Source organism: Electrophorus electricus, chromosome 16, assembly GCF_041902795.1.
Source record: "Electrophorus electricus isolate QZ-2024a chromosome 16, ASM4190279v1, whole genome shotgun sequence".
Classification (NCBI taxonomy): Eukaryota; Metazoa; Chordata; class Actinopteri; order Gymnotiformes; family Gymnotidae; genus Electrophorus; species Electrophorus electricus.
In genome coordinates, this window is record NC_137512.1 from 3,614,407 (window position 1) to 3,622,003 (window position 7,597).

The window sequence follows — 7,597 nt, forward strand, 5'->3', positions numbered from 1 at the left end:
CCATGAACTGGAAGAATCCAAAAATAAATTTGGGAAAAAGACCCATCGCAGTAAAACATATTAAGAACACTTACAAGGGAAGTGTAACAAAGCATCAAGATACATACCATAAGAATGAGAATACATTTGTACAAAAGATGTTACTTTTTAAGAAAGGGCCATAATCATTTAAATTACTATATATGTCTTAGAATATATCATCATAACATAACAAACATCAAAAATAAATGCAGAAAAGATGAAAGAAGTTTAAAGAGGATACATGTAGAAAGTGTGTACATGTGGAAGTAGGGAGAATGACTGGTCAGAGCAGTGTGTGTGTACTCAGATATGAAATAAAACACTACAATGTAACATTAAGTCAAGTTTCAAAGTCAGGTTTATTTATATAGCACTTTTTACAGCACCTATTGTCACAAAGCTACTTCTCACACGTCAGAGTCCAAGCCCACAGTGACTGAGCCAAAGGCAACATTGACAAGTAAAAATGGCCAAAGAGCATAAAGAAGAAACGTTGAGAGGAAACAAGAATCAAAGGACAACCCATAGTCATAGTGTTCTGGTCAACATCTGGATTCACTGAATGTAAGTTTGTTTGAATCCGATCTAGAGCAGGAAAGACCCAGGAAAAGGCACCCAGTCAGTCTAGAGCTTCTCTTTGTCTGGGGGCAGAAGTCACACAAGGGGAGGTGATCAGGATGTGGGAGGAAGAAACAGAAGGGGAGGTGATCAGGATGTGGGAGGAAGAAACAGAAGGGGAGGTAGTCAGGATGTGGGAGGGGCTACAGCAACCGAGGTTCTCCATCAACAGCCCCAATTAACTGTGATCTACACTGCAGTGCCAGAGCCTAAACTGTACAAACTCTTTAAGATTAACCTTTATTTAATGTTTTTATTTTGGATTTCTTTGTTGATATTCTGTCTCTCTCTGTTAAAATAAACTTATCATGAAAATGATAGACTGTTCATGTCTTTGTAAGGGTGAACATACAAATTCAGCAAGGGATCAAATCATTATTTTCCCCACTGTCGATTATTTGCTTTGGATAACTTTTGTCCACATGTTTTTCATTATTGATATGACTCCATTACATTTTATAGGTTCTGTTCAAATTTAAAAAGCTGCTAAATGAGCAGTCATGAATGTACCTGGAAAAAATAGCACTCTTAACTGTGCATTGAACGCGACACCCAGTGACGAGCCTTGGTGCATTTTGTACAAGCAAAGACTGAAGCAGGAGCCTCAGCAAGTAGGAACAGTGCAAACAAATAAACAGGACATATTTTCTTCTCCATTCAACAACTCCAAAGTTACAATGATGTGGATTACTAGCACAAATGTTTTGCCTATTCAAAATGCTAAAACACATGATGAAGGAACTTATTTCTGTGGAATACCAGAAGCAACAAGGGTTCACTTTTTCTCTTATACCTTCGTCAATGTGACAGGTAATTAAATGTTTTTGTTTAAACTTCTTAACAATGGACTATAAGTAAAGCACCAAACATTTATTATTTTAATGTCAATGCCACAGATGTTTTATGAAGATAATTAAAATTCTGAATAAATGCAAAGTGTTTTCAGTCCATAAACTGCAAAGTAATATAAGATACACATTTTATAAAAGTACCTGGTAATTCTTTAGTAGTCAACATGTTCAAGCAGGTGAGGGAACCCAATATGAACTAAGAGCAGACACTGTGAGCATTTTATTGACCAGGACAAAAACCTAACCTAATAGCACCTGACAGTGTAGGAATAGGGTTGAATTCCTCAAAAACAAACCAGTCAAGCAAGTATCTTTGTGGCTGTTTGTTTTAAATAAAATAATTATCAAAAAATAAAATAATCATTATCATTCAAGGTTCTATATGACAGGGACAAGTCACAAAAATCTAGTATAATCAAGGTAACCTAATATTTTACAGTATTTGTGTTCTATTTATCATCATATCAAGAGTAATGCACATCACTGTATCAAAATTCAGCATTAAAGTTCCCCAAATAATTGTCCACTAAAGTCTTATATGTATATAAGAAATCTTTGAAACTCACAAAGGTACACAATAATTCCTGATTTCATATTATTTTTATCTTTAGGAAATGTTGATAATATTGATCAACAAACCTGGCAGGTAATAATCAATGAGTCAATTACAATTAATACTGTATTTTTTCCTCAACCACAGCAAGACCTCAACAAGTTATTATGATGGAGAAAACCACCAGTCAGGTACAACCTGTGCAGCTGTGCTTTTGTGCCATTAAATATATAAATATTTATAATGCTTAGCAACTAGACAATCATAGACATGACAATAGTAGATGTTACATTATCTGCTGTTTTTAGTTAGCATATTACGATATGCCCCCCATAATAGAAAAGGCCAGATTTGAAAGTAAGGATATTTATTTAGTGATGTGCACCTACTCTGATAAAATATGCTGTATTTCACATTATGTACATTTGTTTCATTGCTTTGTTTCAGACAAAGCAACTAATGTAAATAGCAGAATGACGAGCTACTATAATATTATTTTAATCATAAACAATATTAAGATATGCAAATCTTAAAAAGCAATTTACTACCATTTATACATTTAAATGTATGAGATCTTTTACTAAGAAAGTTTTTGGCTCTGTTCGGCTCAGCTTCCTCTGTTTCATATCTGTGGTGCTGATATAGTTTTTAGCTGTAGTCTAATTATGGCATCATTGACACACATGCATGAGGCTATTATGGTAGAGATGTATGAGACATGCAACACTGCACTGCTGTAGAGGAGGAGGAGAAGGTAACTCACTGGGTCTGTGTTTCAGACTAGTAGTCATATTCTAAATAAGGATCAGAATGACAGCAATGTTCACTAAACATTGTTGTTCATTCCCACAGTCAAATGATGCTGAAGAGTTGAATTATGCTGCCATGCATTTCAATGAGAGGAAAGCCAAAAGAGGGCAGGAGAAGAGAGGACAGCCTGAAGACAGCATGTACTCTGAAGTGAAACATTCAGGTCTTACTGACTATCATCTAGATTATTAGCTCTCTTCCTTTCTATAATCCTAAATGAAGTCTGGATACCTTGTCTCTTTACTGGCACATTCAGAGTTGTAAAGGAGGTGCTGTGTAACTGTAATCTCTAAGTCTTTATTCCCTGTTCATCTGCTTTCTGATATTTAATATATATTGTCTTTCTGCTGGTTCATTCCAGCTTCAACAATAAAGTGCTACATTTGTCTTAGAGAACCACTGTGCTGAAAACTGGGTGACTGATAAATAATATCCACAATGTTCTGATCTCTACCCATTGAGTTTACTTAGCTATGACCGTCGACACTTATATCTTCTCTTCATACTAGAAGATTGCATTGTGCCTCTTGTTTTTGTTGCTTAGCATCTGATATTAAATATCAGATATAAATATTTAAACATATTATTATTATTGTAATGGTGGCCTGAGTGCTGCAGGGCACGATACAGGATGCACAAACTCCCTTGACATGGTGAGACATTTAATAACATAAAACACGAACAATGGTGGCACTCACACATAGGGACTATAGGGACTATAGTGAACATAAACATACAAACAGTTTGAACACTAACAGAGACAGGGATATTTAACATTTGCATTAACAGAGACAGTAAGAAAATTGAAACTAACATGAACATGAACATTAACAATGACCAACAATGAGGCACTGACGGAGGTTTAAATGATGGACAAACACTCAACATTAGACCTGTGCAGGTGGGTGCCATCACGGGGTTGTGGCTACATACAAGGATGAACCCCCCTACATGCAGCAGGCTGTCCTGTGACAATTATAGATAACCAATATTAAATTTGAAAGATACTATTTTTATTAAATATTTAATACTGTAGATGTTACAAGTGTTACTTAGGTGGTACAACACAAGTGCCAACACAAGCCAACTGGATATGTGATATTGACAACGGGAAGTGTAGAGTTAGGTTTTTTTAAAACCTAGAACAATTACAAAACCAAAATCAATTACACAAGATACACTGAGACCAGAATCATTTACATTTACCTGACACTTTTAAGTAACTTACAACTCTGACTGAAAACAATTGGAGCAATTGAGGGTCTTGGTCAGGGGCCCAACAGAGGTAACCTAGTGGTGGTGGGACTTAAACTGGCAACTTTCTGATTACTAGTCAAGTACCTTAAACACTGAGCTACCATCAGTCAATGACAGTTCAATGACTAAAAATCTTTAAGTAAAAATTACAAATTGATCAAATTTGTTTGCATTTTACTTGGAGTAATCTTTTTTTCTATGAAGACAGCAAAGCTGGGAGTCTGTACATCACTGTGAGTTTTGGTTTCCTGTAATGACCTTTTACAAAATTGCCACTACTATGAATCACTGAATCACCACTGACATTCCAGTTTAGTCAAAAGCTTAATCTATGAACACAGCAGGCTCTGAAGAGATGTAACCCTATAATAGAACTATAACAACTTGAACACAGCAGAAAAAGCTATTGATTATTAAATATAAGGTTTGTGATGGAGAATATATGCTTGGCAAAATTCTGACAAAAATCAACAAAATAAATACAATTTGTTTATGGTAGCCAGAAACCTCAATCATTCTTGCAGTTGTTAATGGTGACTATCCTTATATTAGGATCTATATACTAAAGGATTTATGTAGTTTGGTATTAGGAAATACTGATTCTTTCAAAATATGAGGTATCAAGACATGTGTAACTTTTTCTGGCAGCACTGAGACTAAAATGTTATATTGTGATTTACTAGATTTACACTATTCACAACCTCTGGGTAAATAAAAAGAAACTATGGAAGAAAAACAATGTTGAACAATATCATAACTATGTGTATACTAATCATTAAATGTGAGCACCACTTCTAAATGTGATTGGGGCCTGATTTCCTGTTGGTTATTCTTGCTACTCTATAGGAAATAGAAGTGCAGATAATGATCTCTAACCCGAAAAAGGGTGGTGGAGGGGTGCTGGTTGGATTATATTTGACCAGAGGTGCTCAACTGAAACCGCTGAGTTCTATCACCTTATTCAGCCTCACAGTGCTGGCTGAAAGTTACATTAATCTGCCAAACATATTATCAGTACAATAATAAATCAATTTTATTTGCCAGCTTTTAAATTATTAATGCAGAAAGTCATCATGGAACACAAGGGGCAACAAGGGAACATTTTGCAATAAAAGCCAAATTAAAAATTAAAAGACCTCAAGACATCCTCCAGCCAATGAGAATTTATCTCCTGAATAATGCATTTTGGTGCATTCATAATTTTTTAAAGTCATGACACTTTATTTTATTTGTCAGGACATGCAGAGTTAAACAACACAGAGCCTGTCAGTGCAGGAATAGGGTTATTTTATGAGGTCATCATCACTTTGTCATGAGTACAGTACCAACATCAGTTGTTTAGTTGCTATCTGAGAAAGAATGGTGTGAGAACACAGTTTTAGACCTTGTGATCACTACGAATATGCACATAGAAAAAAAAAAACACAAGCTCTGACTGATAGTGTCTGATAATACACGTCCTTTATGCAAATACATTGTATGGAAACCTTTTTTTTTTCTTTTTTAAGATTTGCTAATGCTTACTGGCAAGAAATACATAAATTAAATACACACATTATCTATAAAACATTAACAATAACATGGACACTCATGAATTAACCATGGACTGGAAGATAGCAAAGTATTCTTCAAAAACAAGAACCATCACACTAAAACTTAGAAACACTTACAAGGGAATTGTAAAATAGCGTCTAGTTTCATAGCATAAGCATATGAGGTTAAATATGTACAAAATACATTACTTTTAAGAAAGGGCCGTGATCATTTTAAAACTATATATGTTTTAGATTATCTCATCCTAACAAATAACAACAACATCACATAAATGCAGAAAAGAATAAATGAAGTTGAAGTTTAAAGAGGATACATGTGGAAGTACAGAGACTGACTTATCAGATTTGAGTGTGTACTCAGATATGAAATCAAACAGTAGAGTGTAAAGTAGCACTTTTTACTACCACTTCGTCACAAAGATGTCAGAGTGCAAGCCCACAGTAAGTGAACCAAAGGCAACACTGACAAGGAAAAACTGCCCAATAAATGTTGAGAGGAACCAAGAATCAAAGGCGAGCCCATTGTCATCTGGTCAAAGTCTGGGTTCACAGAATGTAAGTTTGTTGAAACCCATCTAGAGTAGGAAAGACCCACGAAAAGTCACCCAGTCAGTCTAGAGATTCTCTTTGTTTGGGGGGAGGAGTCACAGGAGGGGAAGTAATCAGGATGTGGGAGGAGCCACAGCAACTGAGGTTATCCATCAGCAGTTCCAACTAACTGTGATCTACTCTGCAATGCCACAGACTGAACTCATGTTTACATCAATTTATACAAACGCTTTAAGGAAAAGGTAAGGCTTCTCAAGGGTCAGAGGTTAATGGAGCCCAAATGAAATCTGGTGACCAAACGGACAATAAGGCCAAAAAAAGACAGAACAGGATCTTGAGTTTTGATAACCAATGAGATTTTAATTTTTGAGGCATAAAATAAAATGGAGCTTTTGTTAGTAATCTCCTAGAGAGTCTTCCAATTTCTAAGATATAACTTTTCATTTTTCACTGATAGCTTCATCCTGGTTCCAAAGCTTATAATTCCACAACACATGTAAGTTATTTTCTTCAGACACACCCAGCCCCACTGACAACGTTAAAATGTGCTCGGTGCCACGAGTTCCATGTGAGCTTTACACTCTAAACCTCCAGCAAACACAGTGTTACTCTACATACATTTACCCACTATATTGCCCGCATGTAGACCGTCACTTAATAACCTATAACATTCATCACTGGTCACCACACAGACTAAAGTCATACCCAGCCTCACTAAATACTGTTAATGTCTATTCAGTGCTGACAGTTCCATATAGATGTTATGAACTACACCACCAAGTATTCCTCAAAACAGCAGTTCCATGCTGGTCTCACCAGTGACTAAGGCCATGTCCAGCCTCACTAGTACATTTAATGCATGTTCAGTGGCACTTGATATTGCAAGTGCAATGTTCAGTGGTTCCATTTGCATTATGTATTTCCATATCTAGCCTAGACTCTCCTCACCCACAACCATTGACTAGGCCTTTCAGCTACTTCCTATAATTCCTTCACAGTTGCATTTAGTTTACAAATCCTAAAACCAAATTCCATAAGCAAAGATGTGGTGGTGATAAGTTACAGAAAGGAGCAACAAAATTGACATTCCATAGACTTCTGCACTTCATAATTCAAGAAAATAACTTGCTGTTTTGTGTCTTTGCAATTAAATATGTGACATACTAAAACACTATATAAAACTAATTTGAACCTTTTTAGAATTATCTGACTGTTCTCATATACTTTTCAATATTTTTCCATAAAATATTGAGTGTCACTGTAGTACAGCATTATCCAATCATGTTCCATCAGGTGTCATTTGAAAGGACATTAGCACAACAGGAGGGGCACATTTTTTCAGTTGTTCTTCTAATGGATAAACGAACACCAAAAATAATCTGCGC

At 35.7% G+C, this 7,597-nt stretch overlaps 1 long non-coding RNA gene across 1 annotated transcript; it reads left to right on the forward strand.

Annotated features, from left to right (window-relative positions):
• The first annotated feature begins 854 nt into the window (after positions 1-854).
• On the forward strand, positions 855-3,977 carry LOC145651712 (uncharacterized). The gene is made up of 3 exons (XR_014117630.1): positions 855-1,449; positions 2,191-2,234; positions 2,896-3,977. It is a non-coding gene; the product is annotated as an uncharacterized LOC145651712 (long non-coding RNA).
• Positions 3,978-7,597: the final 3,620 nt, after the last annotated feature.